Below are 22,730 nucleotides of genomic sequence, written 5' to 3'. Positions count from 1 at the left end.
AGGAAACATAATTCTCTATAAAAAACGTCTCTTAACATTTTGCCATAGCTCGCTTCGTTTCCGAGATATTTGCAGATTCATCTCAAAGGAACTGGCCTGACGGACATATTTCGAGATATTTCTTCTTCTTGTTGTTCTTCCTCTGCACAGCTAAGCTGGAAGTGGCATTTGCAGCTCGCAATAGTGCAGAGTTATCTCAAAGAAAGGGGCCACGGCGTTTCTGTATCTCTATTATGTTGGTGCGGCTTCGGAACTTTTAAATATCTCGATATATCTCGAAAACTACGCTTCTGATCAAAAAATATCATAGAACATAAATTGTAGGAAACAGAATTCTCTACAAAAAAGGTCTCTTAACATTTTGCCATAGCTCGCTTCGTTTCCGAGATATTTGCAGATTTATCTCAAGGGAAGGGGCCTAACGGACATATTTCGAGATATTTCTTCTTCTTGTTGTCCTTCTTCTGCACAGCTAAACTGGAAGTGGCATTTCCAGCTCGCAATAGTGCAGAGTTATCTCAAAGAGAGGGGCCACGGTGTTTCTGTATCTCTATTATGTTGGTGCGGCTTCGGAACTTTTAAATATCTCGATCTATCTCGAAAACTACGCTTCTGATCAAAAAATATCATAGAACATAAATTGTAGCAAACATAATTCTCTATAAAAAACGTCTCTTAACATTTTGCCATAGCTCGCTTCGTTTCCGAGATATTTGCAGATTCATCTCAAAGGAACTGGCCTGACGGACATATTTCGAGATATTTCTTCTTCTTGTTGTTCTTCCTCTGCACAGCTAAGCTGGAAGTGGCATTTGCAGCTCGCAATAGTGCAGAGTTATCTCAAAGAAAGGGGCCACGGCGTTTCTGTATCTCTATTATGTTGGTGCGGCTTCGGAACTTTTAAATATCTTGATATATCTCGAGAACTACGCATCTGATCAAAAAATATCATAGAACATAAAAAGTAGGAAACTTAATTCTCTACAAAAAAGGTCTCTTAACATTTTGCCATAGCTCGCTTCGTTTCCGAGATATTTGCAGATTTATCTCAAGGGAAGGGGCCTGACGGACATATTTCGAGATATTTCTTCTTCTTGTTGTTCTTCTTCTGCACAGCTAAGCTGGAAGTGGCATTTGCGGCTCGCACTAGTGCAGAGTTATCTCAAAGAAAGGGGCCACGGTGTTTCTGTATCTCTATTATGTTGGTGCGGCTTCGGAACTTTTAAATATCTCGATATATCTCGAAAACTACGCTTCTGATCAAAAAATATCATAGAACATAAATTGTAGGAAACAGAATTCTCTACAAAAAAGGTCTCTTAACATTTTGCCATAGATCGCTTCGTTTCCGAGATATTTGCAGATATATCTCAAGGGAAGGGGCCTGCCGGACATATTTCGAGATATTTCTTCTTCTTGTTGTTCTTCTTCTGCACAGCTAAGCTGGAAGTGGCATTTGCGGCTCGCACTAGTGCAGAGTTATCTCAAAGAAAGGGGCCACGGTGTTTCTGTATCTCTATTATGTTGGTGCGGCTTCGGAACTTTTAAATATCTTGATATATCTCGAGAACTACGCATCTGATCAAAAAATATCATAGAACATAAAAAGTAGGAAACTTAATTCTCTACAAAAAAGGTCTCTTAACATTTTGCCATAGCTCTCTTCGTTTCCGAGATATTTGCAGATTTATCTCAAGGGAAGGGGCCTGACGGACATATTTCGAGATATTTCTTCTTCTTGTTGTTCTTCTTCTGCACAGCTAAACTGGAAGTGGCATTTCCAGCTCGCAATAGTGCAGAGTTATCTCAAAGAGAGGGGCCACGGTGTTTCTGTATCTCTATTATGTTGGTGCGGCTTCGGAACTTTTAAATATCTTGATATATCTCGAGAACTACGCTTCGGATCAAAAAATATCATAGAACATAAATAGTAGGAAACATAATTCTCTACAAAAAACGTCTCTTAACATTTTGCCATAGCTCGCTTCGTTTCCGAGATATGTGCGATTTATCTCAAGGGAAGTGGCCTGACGGACATATTTCGAGATATTTCTTCTTCTTGTTGTTCTTCTTCTGCACAGCTAAGCTGGAAGTGGCATTTGCAGCTCGCAATAGTGCAGAGTTATCTCAAAGAAAGGGGCCACGGTGTTTCTGTATCTCTATTATGTTGGTGCGGCTTCGGAACTTTTAAATATCTTGATATATCTCGAGAACTACGCATCTGATCAAAAAATATCATAGAACATAAAAAGTAGGAAACTTAATTCTCTACAAAAAAGGTCTCTTAACATTTTGCCATAGCTCGCTTCGTTTCCGAGATATTTGCAGATTTATCTCAAGGGAAGGGGCCTGACGGACATATTTCGAGATATTTCTTCTTCTTGTTGTTCTTCTTCTGCACAGCTAAGCTGGAAGTGGCATTTGCGGCTCGCACTAGTGCAGAGTTATCTCAAAGAAAGGGGCCACGGTGTTTCTGTATCTCTATTATGTTGGTGCGGCTTCGGAACTTTTAAATATCTCGATGTATCTCGAAAACTACGCTTCTGATCAAAAAATATCATAGAACATAAATTGTAGGAAACATAATTCTCTATAAAAAACGTCTCTTAACATTTTGCCATAGCTCGCTTCGTTTCCGAGATATTTGCAGATTCATCTCAAAGGAACTGGCCTGACGGACATATTTCGAGATATTTCTTCTTCTTGTTGTTCTTCCTCTGCACAGCTAAGCTGGAAGTGGCATTTGCAGCTCGCAATAGTGCAGAGTTATCTCAAAGAAAGGGGCCACGGCGTTTCTGTATCTCTATTATGTTGGTGCGGCTTCGGAACTTTTAAATATCTTGATATATCTCGAGAACTACGCATCTGATCAAAAAATATCATAGAACATAAAAAGTAGGAAACTTAATTCTCTACAAAAAAGGTCTCTTAACATTTTGCCATAGCTCGCTTCGTTTCCGAGATATTTGCAGATTTATCTCAAGGGAAGGGGCCTGACGGACATATTTCGAGATATTTCTTCTTCTTGTTGTTCTTCTTCTGCACAGCTAAGCTGGAAGTGGCATTTGCGGCTCGCACTAGTGCAGAGTTATCTCAAAGAAAGGGGCCACGGTGTTTCTGTATCTCTATTATGTTGGTGCGGCTTCGGAACTTTTAAATATCTCGATATATCTCGAAAACTACGCTTCTGATCAAAAAATATCATAGAACATAAATTGTAGGAAACAGAATTCTCTACAAAAAAGGTCTCTTAACATTTTGCCATAGATCGCTTCGTTTCCGAGATATTTGCAGATATATCTCAAGGGAAGGGGCCTGCCGGACATATTTCGAGATATTTCTTCTTCTTGTTGTTCTTCTTCTGCACAGCTAAGCTGGAAGTGGCATTTGCGGCTCGCACTAGTGCAGAGTTATCTCAAAGAAAGGGGCCACGGTGTTTCTGTATCTCTATTATGTTGGTGCGGCTTCGGAACTTTTAAATATCTTGATATATCTCGAGAACTACGCATCTGATCAAACAATATCATAGAACATAAAAAGTAGGAAACTTAATTCTCTACAAAAAAGGTCTCTTAACATTTTGCCATAGCTCGCTTCGTTTCCGAGATATTTGCAGATTTATCTCAAGGGAAGGGGCCTGACGGACATATTTCGAGATATTTCTTCTTCTTGTTGTTCTTCTTCTGCACAGCTAAGCTGGAAGTGGCATTTGCGGCTCGCACTAGTGCAGAGTTATCTCAAAGAAAGGGGCCACGGTGTTTCTGTATCTCTATTATGTTGGTGCGGCTTCGGAACTTTTAAATATCTCGATGTATCTCGAAAACTACGCTTCTGATCAAAAAATATCATAGAACATAAATTGTAGGAAACATAATTCTCTATAAAAAACGTCTCTTAACATTTTGCCATAGCTCGCTTCGTTTCCGAGATATTTGCAGATTCATCTCAAAGGAACTGGCCTGACGGACATATTTCGAGATATTTCTTCTTCTTGTTGTTCTTCCTCTGCACAGCTAAGCTGGAAGTGGCATTTGCAGCTCGCAATAGTGCAGAGTTATCTCAAAGAAAGGGGCCACGGCGTTTCTGTATCTCTATTATGTTGGTGCGGCTTCGGAACTTTTAAATATCTTGATATATCTCGAGAACTACGCATCTGATCAAAAAATATCATAGAACATAAAAAGTAGGAAACTTAATTCTCTACAAAAAAGGTCTCTTAACATTTTGCCATAGCTCGCTTCGTTTCCGAGATATTTGCAGATTTATCTCAAGGGAAGGGGCCTGACGGACATATTTCGAGATATTTCTTCTTCTTGTTGTTCTTCTTCTGCACAGCTAAGCTGGAAGTGGCATTTGCGGCTCGCACTAGTGCAGAGTTATCTCAAAGAAAGGGGCCACGGTGTTTCTGTATCTCTATTATGTTGGTGCGGCTTCGGAACTTTTAAATATCTCGATATATCTCGAAAACTACGCTTCTGATCAAAAAATATCATAGAACATAAATTGTAGGAAACAGAATTCTCTACAAAAAAGGTCTCTTAACATTTTGCCATAGATCGCTTCGTTTCCGAGATATTTGCAGATATATCTCAAGGGAAGGGGCCTGCCGGACATATTTCGAGATATTTCTTCTTCTTGTTGTTCTTCTTCTGCACAGCTAAGCTGGAAGTGGCATTTGCGGCTCGCACTAGTGCAGAGTTATCTCAAAGAAAGGGGCCACGGTGTTTCTGTATCTCTATTATGTTGGTGCGGCTTCGGAACTTTTAAATATCTTGATATATCTCGAGAACTACGCATCTGATCAAAAAATATCATAGAACATAAAAAGTAGGAAACTTAATTCTCTACAAAAAAGGTCTCTTAACATTTTGCCATAGCTCGCTTCGTTTCCGAGATATTTGCAGATTTATCTCAAGGGAAGGGGCCTGACGGACATATTTCGAGATATTTCTTCTTCTTGTTGTTCTTCTTCTGCACAGCTAAGCTGGAAGTGGCATTTGCGGCTCGCACTAGTGCAGAGTTATCTCAAAGAAAGGGGCCACGGTGTTTCTGTATCTCTATTATGTTGGTGCGGCTTCGGAACTTTTAAATATCTCGATGTATCTCGAAAACTACGCTTCTGATCAAAAAATATCATAGAACATAAATTGTAGGAAACATAATTCTCTATAAAAAACGTCTCTTAACATTTTGCCATAGCTCGCTTCGTTTCCGAGATATTTGCAGATTCATCTCAAAGGAACTGGCCTGACGGACATATTTCGAGATATTTCTTCTTCTTGTTGTTCTTCCTCTGCACAGCTAAGCTGGAAGTGGCATTTGCAGCTCGCAATAGTGCAGAGTTATCTCAAAGAAAGGGGCCACGGCGTTTCTGTATCTCTATTATGTTGGTGCGGCTTCGGAACTTTTAAATATCTCGATATATCTCGAAAACTACGCTTCTGATCAAAAAATATCATAGAACATAAATTGTAGGAAACAGAATTCTCTACAAAAAAGGTCTCTTAACATTTTGCCATAGCTCGCTTCGTTTCCGAGATATTTGCAGATTTATCTCAAGGGAAGGGGCCTAACGGACATATTTCGAGATATTTCTTCTTCTTGTTGTCCTTCTTCTGCACAGCTAAACTGGAAGTGGCATTTCCAGCTCGCAATAGTGCAGAGTTATCTCAAAGAGAGGGGCCACGGTGTTTCTGTATCTCTATTATGTTGGTGCGGCTTCGGAACTTTTAAATATCTCGATCTATCTCGAAAACTACGCTTCTGATCAAAAAATATCATAGAACATAAATTGTAGCAAACATAATTCTCTATAAAAAACGTCTCTTAACATTTTGCCATAGCTCGCTTCGTTTCCGAGATATTTGCAGATTCATCTCAAAGGAACTGGCCTGACGGACATATTTCGAGATATTTCTTCTTCTTGTTGTTCTTCCTCTGCACAGCTAAGCTGGAAGTGGCATTTGCAGCTCGCAATAGTGCAGAGTTATCTCAAAGAAAGGGGCCACGGCGTTTCTGTATCTCTATTATGTTGGTGCGGCTTCGGAACTTTTAAATATCTTGATATATCTCGAGAACTACGCATCTGATCAAAAAATATCATAGAACATAAAAAGTAGGAAACTTAATTCTCTACAAAAAAGGTCTCTTAACATTTTGCCATAGCTCGCTTCGTTTCCGAGATATTTGCAGATTTATCTCAAGGGAAGGGGCCTGACGGACATATTTCGAGATATTTCTTCTTCTTGTTGTTCTTCTTCTGCACAGCTAAGCTGGAAGTGGCATTTGCGGCTCGCACTAGTGCAGAGTTATCTCAAAGAAAGGGGCCACGGTGTTTCTGTATCTCTATTATGTTGGTGCGGCTTCGGAACTTTTAAATATCTCGATATATCTCGAAAACTACGCTTCTGATCAAAAAATATCATAGAACATAAATTGTAGGAAACAGAATTCTCTACAAAAAAGGTCTCTTAACATTTTGCCATAGATCGCTTCGTTTCCGAGATATTTGCAGATATATCTCAAGGGAAGGGGCCTGCCGGACATATTTCGAGATATTTCTTCTTCTTGTTGTTCTTCTTCTGCACAGCTAAGCTGGAAGTGGCATTTGCGGCTCGCACTAGTGCAGAGTTATCTCAAAGAAAGGGGCCACGGTGTTTCTGTATCTCTATTATGTTGGTGCGGCTTCGGAACTTTTAAATATCTTGATATATCTCGAGAACTACGCATCTGATCAAAAAATATCATAGAACATAAAAAGTAGGAAACTTAATTCTCTACAAAAAAGGTCTCTTAACATTTTGCCATAGCTCTCTTCGTTTCCGAGATATTTGCAGATTTATCTCAAGGGAAGGGGCCTGACGGACATATTTCGAGATATTTCTTCTTCTTGTTGTTCTTCTTCTGCACAGCTAAACTGGAAGTGGCATTTCCAGCTCGCAATAGTGCAGAGTTATCTCAAAGAGAGGGGCCACGGTGTTTCTGTATCTCTATTATGTTGGTGCGGCTTCGGAACTTTTAAATATCTTGATATATCTCGAGAACTACGCTTCGGATCAAAAAATATCATAGAACATAAATAGTAGGAAACATAATTCTCTACAAAAAACGTCTCTTAACATTTTGCCATAGCTCGCTTCGTTTCCGAGATATGTGCGATTTATCTCAAGGGAAGTGGCCTGACGGACATATTTCGAGATATTTCTTCTTCTTGTTGTTCTTCTTCTGCACAGCTAAGCTGGAAGTGGCATTTGCAGCTCGCAATAGTGCAGAGTTATCTCAAAGAAAGGGGCCACGGTGTTTCTGTATCTCTATTATGTTGGTGCGGCTTCGGAACTTTTAAATATCTTGATATATCTCGAGAACTACGCATCTGATCAAAAAATATCATAGAACATAAAAAGTAGGAAACTTAATTCTCTACAAAAAAGGTCTCTTAACATTTTGCCATAGCTCGCTTCGTTTCCGAGATATTTGCAGATTTATCTCAAGGGAAGGGGCCTGACGGACATATTTCGAGATATTTCTTCTTCTTGTTGTTCTTCTTCTGCACAGCTAAGCTGGAAGTGGCATTTGCGGCTCGCACTAGTGCAGAGTTATCTCAAAGAAAGGGGCCACGGTGTTTCTGTATCTCTATTATGTTGGTGCGGCTTCGGAACTTTTAAATATCTCGATGTATCTCGAAAACTACGCTTCTGATCAAAAAATATCATAGAACATAAATTGTAGGAAACATAATTCTCTATAAAAAACGTCTCTTAACATTTTGCCATAGCTCGCTTCGTTTCCGAGATATTTGCAGATTCATCTCAAAGGAACTGGCCTGACGGACATATTTCGAGATATTTCTTCTTCTTGTTGTTCTTCCTCTGCACAGCTAAGCTGGAAGTGGCATTTGCGGCTCGCACTAGTGCAGAGTTATCTCAAAGAAAGGGGCCACGGTGTTTCTGTATCTCTATTATGTTGGTGCGGCTTCGGAACTTTTAAATATCTTGATATATCTCGAGAACTACGCATCTGATCAAAAAATATCATAGAACATAAAAAGTAGGAAACTTAATTCTCTACAAAAAAGGTCTCTTAACATTTTGCCATAGCTCGCTTCGTTTCCGAGATATTTGCAGATTTATCTCAAGGGAAGGGGCCTGACGGACATATTTCGAGATATTTCTTCTTCTTGTTGTTCTTCTTCTGCACAGCTAAGCTGGAAGTGGCATTTGCGGCTCGCACTAGTGCAGAGTTATCTCAAAGAAAGGGGCCACGGTGTTTCTGTATCTCTATTATGTTGGTGCGGCTTCGGAACTTTTAAATATCTCGATATATCTCGAAAACTACGCTTCTGATCAAAAAATATCATAGAACATAAATTGTAGGAAACAGAATTCTCTACAAAAAAGGTCTCTTAACATTTTGCCATAGATCGCTTCGTTTCCGAGATATTTGCAGATATATCTCAAGGGAAGGGGCCTGCCGGACATATTTCGAGATATTTCTTCTTCTTGTTGTTCTTCTTCTGCACAGCTAAGCTGGAAGTGGCATTTGCGGCTCGCACTAGTGCAGAGTTATCTCAAAGAAAGGGGCCACGGTGTTTCTGTATCTCTATTATGTTGGTGCGGCTTCGGAACTTTTAAATATCTCGATGTATCTCGAAAACTACGCTTCTGATCAAAAAATATCATAGAACATAAATTGTAGGAAACATAATTCTCTACAAAAAAGGTCTCTTAACATTTTGCCATAGCTCGCTTCGTTTCCGAGATATTTGCAGATTCACCTCAAAGGAACTGGCCTGACGGACATATTTCGAGATATTTCTTCTTCTTGTTGTTCTTCCTCTGCACAGCTAAGCTGGAAGTGGCATTTGCAGCTCGCAATAGTGCAGCGTTATCTCAAAGAAAGGGGCCACGGTGTTTCTGTATCTCTATTATGTTGGTGCGGCTTCGGAACTTTTAAATATCTCAATGTATCTCGAAAACTACGCTTCTGATCAAAAAATATCATACAACATAAATTGTAGGAAACATAATTCTCTACAAAAAAGGTCTCTTAACATTTTGCCATAGCTCGCTTCGTTTCCGAGATATTTGCAGATATATCTCAAGGGAAGGGGCCTGACGGACATATTTCGAGATATTTCTTCTTCTTGTTGTTCTTCTTCTGCACAGCTAAGCTGGAAGTGGCATTTACAGCTCGCAATAGTGCAGAGTTATCTCAAAGAAAGGGGCCACGGTGTTTCTGTATCTCTATTATGTTGGTGCGGCTTCGGAACTTTTAAATATCTTGATATATCTCGAGAACTACGCATCTGATCAAAAAATATCATAGAACATAAAAAGTAGGAAACTTAATTCTCTACAAAAAAGGTCTCTTAACATTTTGCCATAGCTCTCTTCGTTTCCGAGATATTTGCAGATTTATCTCAAGGGAAGGGGCCTGACGGACATATTTCGAGATATTTCTTCTTCTTGTTGTCCTTCTTCTGCACAGCTAAACTGGAAGTGGCATTTCCAGCTCGCAATAGTGCAGAGTTATCTCAAAGAGAGGGGCCACGGTGTTTCTGTATCTCTATTATGTTGGTGCGGCTTCGGAACTTTTAAATATCTCGATATATCTCGAGAACTACGCTTCGGATCAAAAAATATCATAGAACATAAATAGTAGGAAACATAATTCTCTACAAAAAACGTCTCTTAACATTTTGCCATAGCTCGCTTCGTTTCCGAGATATGTGCAGATTTATCTCAAGGGAAGGGGCCTGACGGACATATTTCGAGATATTTCTTCTTCTTGTTGTTCTTCTTCTCCACAGCTAAGCTGGAAGTGGCATTTGCGGCTCGCACTAGTGCAGAGTTATCTCAACGAAAGGGGCCACGGTGCTTCTGTATCTCTATTATGTTGGTGCGGCTTCGGAACTTTTAAATATCTCGATATATCTCGAAAACTACGCTTCTGATCAAAGAATATCATAGAACATAAATTGTAGGAAGCATAATTCTCTACAAAAAAGGTCTCTTAACATTTTGCCATAGCTCGCTTCGTTTCCGAGATATTTGCAGATATATCTCAAGGGAAGAGGCCTGACGGACATATTTCGAGATATTTCTTCTTCTTGTTGTTCTTCTTCTGCACAGCTAAGCTGGAAGTGGCATTTACAGCTCGCAATAGTGCAGAGTTATCTCAAAGAAAGGGGCCACGGTGTTTCTGTATCTCTATTATGTTGGTGCGGCTTCGGAACTTTTAAATATCTTGATATATCTCGAGAACTACGCATCTGATCAAAAAATATCATAGAACATAAAAAGTAGGAAACTTAATTCTCTACAAACAAGGTCTCCTAACATTTTGCCATAGGTCGCTTCGTTTCCGAGATATTTGCAGATTTATCTCAAGGGAAGGGGCCTGACGGACATATTTCGAGATATTTCTTCTTCTTATTGTTCTTCTTCTGCACAGCTAAGCTGGAAGTGGCATTCGCGGCTCGCACTAGTGCAGAGTTATCTCAAAGAAAGGGGCCACGGTGTTTCTGTATCTCTATTATGTTGGTGCGGCTTCGGAACTTTTAAATATCTCGATATATCTCGAAAACTACGCTTCTGATCAAAAAATATCATAGAACATAAATTGTAGGAAACAGAATTCTCTACAAAAAAGGTCTCTTAACATTTTGCCATAGCTCGCTTCGTTTCCGAGATATTTGCAGATATATCTCAAGGGAAGGGGCCTGCCGGACATATTTCGAGATATTTCTTCTTCTTGTTGTTCTTCTTCTGCACAGCTAAGCTGGAAGTGGCATTTGCGGCTCGCACTAGTGCAGAGTTATCTCAAAGAAAGGGGCCACGGTGTTTCTGTATCTCTATTATGTTGGTGCGGCTTCGGAACTTTTAAATATCTCGATGTATCTCGAAAACTACGCTCCTGATCAAAAAATATCATAGAACATAAATTGTAGGAAACATAATTCTCTACAAAAAAGGTCTCTTAACATTTTGCCATAGCTCGCTTCGTTTCCGAGATATTTGCAGATTCAGCTCAAAGGAACTGGCCTGACGGACATATTTCGAGATATTTCTTCTTCTTGTTGTTCTTCCTCTGCACAGCTAAGCTGGAAGTGGCATTTGCAGCTCGCAATAGTGCAGAGTTATCTCAAAGAAAGGGGCCACGGTGTTTCTGTATCTCTATTATGTTGGTGCGGCTTCGGAACTTTTAAATAACTTGATATATCTCGAGAACTACGCATCTGATAAAAAAATATCATAGAACATAAAAAGTAGGAAACTTAATTCTCTACAAAAAAGGTCTCTTAACATTTTGCCATAGCTCGCTTCGTTTCCGAGATATGTGCAGATTTATCTCAAGGGAAGGGGCCTGACGGACATATTTCGAGATATTTCTTCTTCTTGTTGTTCTTCTTCTGCACAGCGAAGCTGGAAGTGGCATTTGCGGCTCGCACTAGTGCAGAGTTATCTCAACGAAAGGGGCCACGGTGTTTCTGTATCTCTATTATGTTGGTGCGGCTTCGGAACTTTTAAATATCTCGATATATCTCGAAAACTACGCTTCTGATCAAAAAATATCATAGAACATAAATTGTAGGAAACATAATTCTCTATAAAAAACGTCTCTTAACATTTTGCCATAGCTCGCTTCGTTTCCGAGATATTTGCAGATTCATCTCAAAGGAACTGGCCTGACGGACATATTTCGAGATATTTCTTCTTCTTGTTGTTCTTCCTCTGCACAGCTAAGCTGGAAGTGGCATTTGCAGCTCGCAATAGTGCAGAGTTATCTCAAAGAAAGGGGCCACGGCGTTTCTGTATCTCTATTATGTTGGTGCGGCTTCGGAACTTTTAAATATCTTGATATATCTCGAGAACTACGCATCTGATCAAAAAATATCATAGAACATAAAAAGTAGGAAACTTAATTCTCTACAAAAAAGGTCTCTTAACATTTTGCCATAGCTCGCTTCGTTTCCGAGATATTTGCAGATTTATCTCAAGGGAAGGGGCCTGACGGACATATTTCGAGATATTTCTTCTTCTTATTGTTCTTCTTCTGCACAGCTAAGCTGGAAGTGGCATTCGCGGCTCGCACTAGTGCAGAGTTATCTCAAAGAAAGGGGCCACGGTGTTTCTGTATCTCTATTATGTTGGTGCGGCTTCGGAACTTTTAAATATCTCGATATATCTCGAAAACTACGCTTCTGATCAAAAAATATCATAGAACATAAATTGTAGGAAACAGAATTCTCTACAAAAAAGGTCTCTTAACATTTTGCCATAGCTCGCTTCGTTTCCGAGATATTTGCAGATATATCTCAAGGGAAGGGGCCTGCCGGACATATTTCGAGATATTTCTTCTTCTTGTTGTTCTTCTTCTGCACAGCTAAGCTGGAAGTGGCATTTGCGGCTCGCACTAGTGCAGAGTTATCTCAAAGAAAGGGGCCACGGTGTTTCTGTATCTCTATTATGTTGGTGCGGCTTCGGAACTTTTAAATATCTCGATGTATCTCGAAAACTACGCTTCTGATCAAAAAATATCATAGAACATAAATTGTAGGAAACTTAATTCTCTACAAAAAAGGTCTCTTAACATTTTGCCATAGCTCGCTTCGTTTCCGAGATATTTGCAGATTCAGCTCAAAGGAACTGGCCTGACGGACATATTTCGAGATATTTCTTCTTCTTGTTGTTCTTCCTCTGCACAGCTAAGCTGTAAGTGGCATTTGCAGCTCGCAATAGTGCAGAGTTATCTCAAAGAAAGGGGCCACGGTGTTTCTGTATCTCTATTATGTTGGTGCGGCTTCGGAACTTTTAAATAACTTGATATATCTCGAGAACTACGCATCTGATAAAAAAATATCATAGAACATAAAAAGTAGGAAACTTAATTCTCTACAAAAACTGTCTCTTAATATTTTGCCATAGCTCACTTCGTTTCCGAGATATTTGCAGATATATCTCAAGGGAAGGGGCCTGACGGACATATTTCGAGATATTTCTTCTTCTTGTTGTTCTTCTTCTGCACAGCTAAGCTGGAAGTGGCATTTGCGGCTCGCACTACTGCACAGTTATCTCAAAGAAAGGGGCCACGGTGTTTCTGTATCTCTATTATGTTGGTGCGTCTTCGGAACTTTTAAATATCTCGATATATCTCGAAAACTACGCTTCTGATCAAAAAATATCATAGAACATAAATTGCAGGAAACATAATTGTCTACAAAAAACGTCTCTTAACATTTTGCCATAGCTCGCTTCGTTTCCGAGATATTTGCAGATTCAGCTCAAAGGAACTGGCCTGACGGACATATTTCGAGATATTTCGTCTTCTTGTTGTTCTTCCTCTGCACAGCTAAGCTGGAAGTGGCATTTGCAGCTCGCAATAGTGCAGAGTTATCTCAAAGAAAGGGGCCACGGTGTTTCTGTATCTCTATTATGTTGGTGCGGCTTCGGAACTTTTAAATATCTTGATATATCTCGAGAACTACGCGTCTGATCAAAAAATATCATAGAACATAAAAAGTAGGAAACTTAATTCTCTACAAAAAAGGTCTCTTAACATTTTGCCATAGCTCGCTTCCTTTCCGAGATATTTGCAGATTTATCTCAAGGGAAGGGGCCTAACGGACATATTTCGAGATATTTCTTCTTCTTGTTGTTCTTCTTCTGCACAGCTAAGCTGGAAGTGGCATTTGCGGCTCGCACTAGTGCAGAGTTATCTCAAAGAAAGGGGCCACGGTGTTTCTGTATCTCTATTATGTTGGTGCGGCTTCGGAACTTTTAAATATCTTGATATATCTCGAGAACTGCGCATCTGATCAAAAAATATCATAGAACATAAAAAGTAGGAAACTTAATTCTCTACAAAAAAGGTCTCTTAACATTTTGCCATAGCTCGCTTCGTTTCCGAGATATTTGCAGATTTATCTCGAGGGAAGGGGCCTAACGGACATATTTCGAGATATTTCTTCTTCTTGATGTTGTTCTTCTTCTGCACAGCTAAGCTGGAAGTGGCATTTGCGGCTCGCACTAGTGCAGAGTTATCTCAAAGAAAGGGGCCACGGTGTTTCTGTATCTCTATTATGTTGGTGCGGCTTCGGAACTTTTAAATATCTCGATATATCTCGAAAACTACGCTTCTGATCAAAAAATATCATACAACATAAAAAGTAGGAAACTTAATTCTCTACAAAAAAGGTCTCTTAACATTTTGCCATAGCTCGCTTCGTTTCCGAGATATTTGCAGATTTATCTCAAGGGAAGGGGCCTGACGGACATATTTCGAGATATTTCTTCTTGATGTTGTTCTTCTTCTGCACAGCTAAGCTGGAAGTAGCATTTGCAGCTCGCAGTAGAGCAGAGTTATCTCAAAGAAAGGGGCCACGGTGTTTCTGTATCTCTATTATGTTGGTGCGGCTTCGGAACTTTTAAATATCTTGATATATCTCGAGAACTACTCGTCTGATCAAAAAATATCATAGAACATAAAAAGTAGGAAACTTAATTCTCTACAAAAACTGTCTCTTAACATTTTGCCATAGCTCGCTTCGTTTCCGAGATATTTGCAGATATATCTCAAGGGAAGGGGCCTGACGGACATATTTCGAGATATTTCTTCTTCTTGTTGTTCTTCTTCTGCACAGCTAAGCTGGAAGTGGCATTAGCGGCTCGCACTAGTGCACAGTTATCTCAAAGAAAGGGGCCACGGTGTTTCTGTATCTCTATTATGTTGGTGCGTCTTCGGAACTTTTAAATATCTCGATATATCTCGAAAACTACGCTTCTGATCAAAAAATATCATAGAACGTAAATTGTAGGAAACATAATTCTCTACAAAAAACGTCTCTTAACATTTTGCCATAGCTCGCTTCGTTTCCGAGATATTTGCAGATTCAGCTCAAAGGAACTGGCCTGACGGACATATTTCGAGATATTTCTTCTTCTTGTTGTTCTTCCTCTGCACAGCTAAGCTGGAAGTGGCATTTGCAGCTCGCAATAGTGCAGAGTTATCTCAAAGAAAGGGGCCACGGTGTTTCTGTATCTCTATTATGTTGGTGCGGCTTCGGAACTTTTAAATATCTCGATATATCTGGAAAACTACGCTTCTGATCAAAAAATATCATAGAACATAAATTGTAGGAAACATAATTCTCTACAAAAAAGGTCTCTTAACATTTTGCCATAGCTCGCTTCGTTTCCGAGATATTTGCAGATATATCTCAAGGGAAGGGGCCTGACGGACATATTTCGAGATATTTCTTCTTCTTGTTGTTCTTCTTCTGCACAGCTAAGCTGGAAGTGGCATTTACAGCTCGCAATAGTGCAGAGTTATCTCAAAGAAAGGGGCCACGGTGTTTCTGTATCTCTATTATGTTGGTGCGGCTTCGGAACTTTTAAATATCTTGATATATCTCGAGAACTACGCATCTGATCAAAAAATATCATAGAACATGAAAAGTAGGAAACTTAATTCTCTACAAAAAAGGTCTCTTAACATTTTGCCATAGCTCTCTTCGTTTCCGAGATATTTGCAGATTTATCTCAAGGGAAGGGGCCTGACGGACATATTTCGAGATATTTCTTCTTCTTGTTGTTCTTCTTATGCACAGCTAAGCTGGAAGTGGCATTTGCAGCTCGCAATAGAGCAGAGTTATCTCAAAGAAAGGGGCCACGGTGTTTCTGTATCTCTATTATGTAGGTGCGGCTTCGGAACTTTTAAATATCTTGATATATCTCGAGAACTACTCGTCTGATCAAAAAATATCATAGAACATAAAAAGTAGGAAACTTAATTCTCTACAAAAACTGTCTCTTAACATTTTGCCATAGCTCGCTTCGTTTCCGAGATATTTGCAGATATATCTCAAGGGAAGGGGCCTGACGGACATATTTCGAGATATTTCTTCTTCTTGTTGTTCTTCTTCTGCACAGCTAAGCTGGAAGTGGCATTAGCGGCTCGCACTAGTGCACAGTTATCTCAAAGAAAGGGGCCACGGTGTTTCTGTATCTCTATTATGTTGGTGCGTCTTCGGAACTTTTAAATATCTCGATATATCTCGAAAACTACGCTTCTGATCAAAAAATATCATAGAACATAAATTGTAGGAAACATAATTCTCTACAAAAAACGTCTCTTAACATTTTGCCATAGCTCGCTTCGTTTCCGAGATATTTGCAGATTCAGCTCAAAGGAACTGGCCTGACGGACATATTTCGAGATATTTCTTCTTCTTGTTGTTCTTCTTCTGCACAGCTAAGCTGGAAGTGGCATTTGCGGCTCGCACTAGTGCAGAGTTATCTCAAAGAAAGGGGCCACGGTGTTTCTGTATCTCTATTATGTTGGTGCGGCTTCAGAACTTTTAAATATCTCGATATATCTCGAAAACTACGCTTCTGATCAAAAAATATCATAGAACATAAATTGTAGGAAACATAATTCTCCACAAAAAAGGTCTCTTAACATTTTGCCATAGCTCGCTTCGTTTCCGAGATATTTGCAGATATATCTCAAGGGAAGGGGCCTGACGGACATATTTCGAGATATTTCTTCTTCTTGTTGTTCTTCTTCTGCACAGCTAAGCTGGAAGTGGCATTTGCGGCTCGCACTAGTGCAGAGTTATCTCAAAGAAAGGGGCCACGGTGTTTCTGTATCTCTATTATGTTGGTGCGGCTTCAGAACTTTTAAATATCTCGATATATCTCGAAAACTACGCTTCTGATCAAAAAATATCATAGAACATAAATTGTAGGAAACATAATTCTCCACAAAAAAGGTCTCTTAACATTTTGCCATAGCTCGCTTCGTTTCCGAGATATTTGCAGATATATCTCAAGGGAAGGGGCCTGACGGACATATTTCGAGATATTTCTTCTTCTTGTTGTTCTTCTTCTGCACAGCTAAGCTGGAAGTGGCATTTACAGCTCGCAATAGTGCAGAGTTATCTCAAAGAAAGGGGCCACGGTGTTTCTGTATCTCTATTATGTTGGTGCGGCTTCGGAACTTTTAAATATTTCGATATATCTCGAAAACTACGCTTCTGATCAAAAAATATCATAGAACATAAAAAGTAGGAAACTTAATTCTCTACAAAAAAGGTCTCTTAACATTTTGCCATAGCTCGCTTCGTTTCCGAGATATTTGCAGATTTATCTCAAGGGAAGGGGCCTAACGGACATATTTCGAGATATTTCTTCTTCTTGTTGTTCTTCTTCTGCACAGCTAAACTGGAAGTGGCATTTCCAGCTCGCAATAGTGCAGAGTTATCTCAAAGAAAGGGGCCACGGTGTTTCTGTATCTCTATTATGTTGGTGCGGCTTCGGAACTTTTAAATATCTTGATATATCTCGAGAACTACGCATCTGATCAAAAAATATCATAGAACATAAAAAGTAGGAAACTTAATTCCCTTCCAAAAATGTCTCTTAACATTTTGCCATAGCTCGCTTCGTTTCCGAGATATTTGCAGATTTATCTCAAGGGAAGGGGCCTGACGGACATATTTCGAGATATTTCTTCTTCTTGTTGTTCTTCTTCTGCACAGCTAAGCTGGAAGTGGCATTTGCGGCTCGCACTAGTGCAGAGTTATCTCAAAGAAAGGGGCCACGGTGTTTCTGTATCTCTATTATGTTGGTGCGGCTTCGGAACTTTTAAATATCTTGATATATCTCGAGAACTACGCATCTGATCAAAAAATATCATAGAACATAAAAAGTAGGAAACTTAATTCTCTACAAAAAAGGTCTCTTAACATTTTGCCATAGCTTGCTTCGTTTCCGAGATATTTGCAGATTTATCTCAAGGGAAGGGGCCTAACGGACATATTTCGAGATATTTCTTCTTCTTGTTGTTCTTCTTCTGCACAGCTAAGTTGGAAGTGGCATTTGCGGCTCGCACTAGTGCAGAGTTATCTCAAAGAAAGGGGCCACGGTGTTTCTGTATCTCTATTATGTTGGTGCGGTTTCGGAACTTTTAAATATCTTGATATATCTCGAGAACTACGCATCTGATCAAAAAATATCATAGAACATAAAAAGTAGGAAACTTAATTCTCTACAAATAAGGTCTCTTAACATTTTGCCATAGCTCGCTTCGTTTCCGAGATATTTGCAGATATATCTCAAGGGAAGGGGCCTCACGGACATATTTCGAGATATTTCTTCTTCTTGTTGTTCTTCTTCTGCACAGCTAAGCTGGAAGTGGCATTGGCAGCTCGCAATAGTGCAGAGATATCTCAAAGAAAGGGGCCACGGTGTTTCTGTATCTCTATTATGTTGGTGCGGCTTCAGAACTTTTAAATATCTCGATATATCTCGAAAACTACGCTTCTGATCAAAAAATATCATAGAACATAAATTGTAGGAAACATAATTCTCTACAAAAAAGGTCTCTTAACATTTTGCCATAGCTCGCTTCGTTTCCGAGATATTTGCAGATATATCTCAAGGGAAGGGGCCTGACGGACATATTTCGAGATATTTCTTCTTCTTGTTGTTCTTCTTCTGCACAGCTAAGCTGGAAGTGGCATTTACAGCTCGCAATAGTGCAGAGTTATCTCAAAGAAAGGGGCCACGGTGTTTCTGTATCTCTATTATGTTGGTGCGGCTTCGGAACTTTTAAATATCTTGATATATCTCGAGAACTACGCATCTGATCAAAAAATATCATAGAACATGAAAAGTAGGAAGCTTAATTCTCTACAAAAAAGGTCTCTGAACATTTTGCCATAGGTCGCTTCGTTTCCGAGATATTTGCAGATTTATCTCAAGGGAAGGGGTCTGACGGACATATTTCGAGATATTTCTTCTTCTTGTTGTTCTTCTTCTGCACAGCTAAGCTGGAAGTGGCATTTACAGCTCGCAATAGTGCAGAGTTATCTCAAAGAAAGGGGCCACGGTGTTTCCGTATCTCTATTATGTTGGTGCGGCTTCGGAACTTTTAAATATCTTGATATATCTCGAGAACTACGCATCTGATCAAAAAATATCATAGAACATAAAAAGTAGGAAACTTAATTCTCTACAAAAAAGGTCTCTTAACATTTTGCCATAGGTCGCTTCGTTTCCGAGATATTTGCAGATTTATCTCAAGGGAAGGGGCCTAACGGACATATTTCGAGATATTTCTTCTTCTTGTTGTCCTTCTTCTGCACAGCTAAACTGGAAGTGGCATTTCCAGCTCGCAATAGTGCAGAGTTATCTCAAAGAGAGGGGCCACGGTGTTTCTGTATCTCTATTATGTTGGTGCGGCTTCGGAACTTTTAAATATCTTGATATATCTCGAGAACTACGCTTCGGATCAAAAAATATCATAGAACATAAATAGTAGGAAACATAATTCTCTACAAAAAACGTCTCTTAACATTTTGCCATAGCTCGCTTCGTTTCCGAGATATGTGCGATTTATCTCAAGGGATGTGGCCTGACGGACATATTTCGAGATATTTCTTCTTCTTGTTGTTCTTCTTCTGCACAGCTAAGCTGGAAGTGGCATTTGCAGCTCGCAATAGTGCAGAGTTATCTCAAAGAAAGGGGCCACGGTGTTTCTGTATCTCTATTATGTTGGTGCGGCTTCGGAACTTTTAAATATCTTGATATATCTCGAGAACTACGCATCTGATCAAAAAATATCATAGAACATAAAAAGTAGGAAACTTAATTCTCTACAAAAAAGGTCTCTTAACATTTTGCCATAGCTCGCTTCGTTTCCGAGATATTTGCAGATTTATCTCAAGGGAAGGGGCCTGACGGACATATTTCGAGATATTTCTTCTTCTTGTTGTTCTTCTTCTGCACAGCTAAGCTGGAAGTGGCATTTGCGGCTCGCACTAGTGCAGAGTTATCTCAAAGAAAGGGGCCACGGTGTTTCTGTATCTCTATTATGTTGGTGCGGCTTCGGAACTTTTAAATATCTCGATGTATCTCGAAAACTACGCTTCTGATCAAAAAATATCATAGAACATAAATTGTAGGAAACATAATTCTCTATAAAAAACGTCTCTTAACATTTTGCCATAGCTCGCTTCGTTTCCGAGATATTTGCAGATTCATCTCAAAGGAACTGGCCTGACGGACATATTTCGAGATATTTCTTCTTCTTGTTGTTCTTCCTCTGCACAGCTAAGCTGGAAGTGGCATTTGCAGCTCGCAATAGTGCAGAGTTATCTCAAAGAAAGGGGCCACGGCGTTTCTGTATCTCTATTATGTTGGTGCGGCTTCGGAACTTTTAAATATCTTGATATATCTCGAGAACTACGCATCTGATCAAAAAATATCATAGAACATAAAAAGTAGGAAACTTAATTCTCTACAAAAAAGGTCTCTTAACATTTTGCCATAGCTCGCTTCGTTTCCGAGATATTTGCAGATTTATCTCAAGGGAAGGGGCCTGACGGACATATTTCGAGATATTTCTTCTTCTTATTGTTCTTCTTCTGCACAGCTAAGCTGGAAGTGGCATTCGCGGCTCGCACTAGTGCAGAGTTATCTCAAAGAAAGGGGCAACGGTGTTTCTGTATCTCTATTATGTTGGTGCGGCTTCGGAACTTTTAAATATCTCGATATATCTCGAAAACTACGCTTCTGATCAAAAAATATCATAGAACATAAATTGTAGGAAACAGAATTCTCTACAAAAAAGGTCTCTTAACATTTTGCCATAGCTCGCTTCGTTTCCGAGATATTTGCAGATATATCTCAAGGGAAGGGGCCTGCCGGACATATTTCGAGATATTTCTTCTTCTTGTTGTTCTTCTTCTGCACAGCGAAGCTGGAAGTGGCATTTGCGGCTCGCACTAGTGCAGAGTTATCTCAACGAAAGGGGCCACGGTGTTTCTGTATCTCTATTATGTTGGTGCGGCTTCGGAACTTTTAAATATCTCGATATATCTCGAAAACTACGCTTCTGATCAAAAAATATCATAGAACATAAATTGTAGGAAACATAATTCTCTATAAAAAACGTCTCTTAACATTTTGCCATAGCTCGCTTCGTTTCCGAGATATTTGCAGATTCATCTCAAAGGAACTGGCCTGACGGACATATTTCGAGATATTTCTTCTTCTTGTTGTTCTTCCTCTGCACAGCTAAGCTGGAAGTGGCATTTGCAGCTCGCAATAGTGCAGAGTTATCTCAAAGAAAGGGGCCACGGCGTTTCTGTATCTCTATTATGTTGGTGCGGCTTCGGAACTTTTAAATATCTTGATATATCTCGAGAACTACGCATCTGATCAAAAAATATCATAGAACATAAAAAGTAGGAAACTTAATTCTCTACAAAAAAGGTCTCTTAACATTTTGCCATAGCTCGCTTCGTTTCCGAGATATTTGCAGATTTATCTCAAGGGAAGGGGCCTGACGGACATATTTCGAGATATTTCTTCTTCTTATTGTTCTTCTTCTGCACAGCTAAGCTGGAAGTGGCATTCGCGGCTCGCACTAGTACAGAGTTATCTCAAAGAAAGGGGCCACGGTGTTTCTGTATCTCTATTATGTTGGTGCGGCTTCGGAACTTTTAAATATCTCGATATATCTCGAAAACTACGCTTCTGATCAAAAAATATCATAGAACATAAATTGTAGGAAACAGAATTCTCTACAAAAAAGGTCTCTTAACATTTTGCCATAGCTCGCTTCGTTTCCGAGATATTTGCAGATATATCTCAAGGGAAGGGGCCTGCCGGACATATTTCGAGATACTTCTTCTTCTTGTTGTTCTTCTTCTGCACAGCTAAGCTGGAAGTGGCATTTGCGGCTCGCACTAGTGCAGAGTTATCTCAAAGAAAGGGGCCACGGTGTTTCTGTATCTCTATTATGTTGGTGCGGCTTCGGAACTTTTAAATATCTCGATGTATCTCGAAAACTACGCTTCTGATCAAAAAATATCATAGAACATAAAAAGTAGGAAACTTAATTCTCTACAAAAAAGGTCTCTTAACATTTTGCCATAGCTCGCTTCGTTTCCGAGATATGTGCAGACTTATCTCAAGGGAAGGGGCCTGACGGACATATTTCGAGATATTTCTTCTTCTTGTTGTTCTTCTTCTGCACAGCGAAGCTGGAAGTGGCATTTGCGGCTCGCACTAGTGCAGAGTTATCTCAACGAAAGGGGCCACGGTGTTTCTGTATCTCTATTATGTTGGTGCGGCTTCGGAACTTTTAAATATCTCGATATATCTCGAAAACTACGCTTCTGATCAAAAAATATCATAGAACATAAATTGTAGGAAACATAATTCTCTACAAAAAAGGTCTCTTAACATTTTGCCATAACTCGCTTCGTTTCCGAGATATTTGCAGATATATCTCAAGGGAAGGGGCCTGACGGACATATTTCGAGATATTTCTTCTTCTTGTTGTTCTTCTTCTGCACAGCTAAGCTGGAAGTGGCATTTACAGCTCGCAATAGTGCAGAGTTATCTCAAAGAAAGGGGCCACGGTGTTTCTGTATCTCTATTATGTTGGTGCGGCTTCGGAACTTTTAAATATCTCGATGTATCTCGAAAACTACGCTTCTGATCAAAAAATATCATAGAACATAAATTGTAGGAAACATAATTCTCTACAAAAAAGGTCTCTTAACATTTTGCCATAGCTCGCTTCGTTTCCGAGATATTTGCAGATTCAGCTCAAAGGAACTGGCCTGACGGACATATTTCGAGATATTTCTTCTTCTTGTTGTTCTTCCTCTGCACAGCTAAGCTGGAAGTGGCATTTGCAGCTCGCAATAGTGCAGA

This window comes from Osmia lignaria, chromosome 8 (assembly GCF_051020975.1).
Source record: "Osmia lignaria lignaria isolate PbOS001 chromosome 8, iyOsmLign1, whole genome shotgun sequence".
Lineage (NCBI taxonomy): Eukaryota > Metazoa > Arthropoda > Insecta > Hymenoptera > Megachilidae > Osmia > Osmia lignaria.
The sequence above is the reverse complement of the archived record's forward strand: the minus strand, read 5'-3'. Positions refer to the sequence as shown.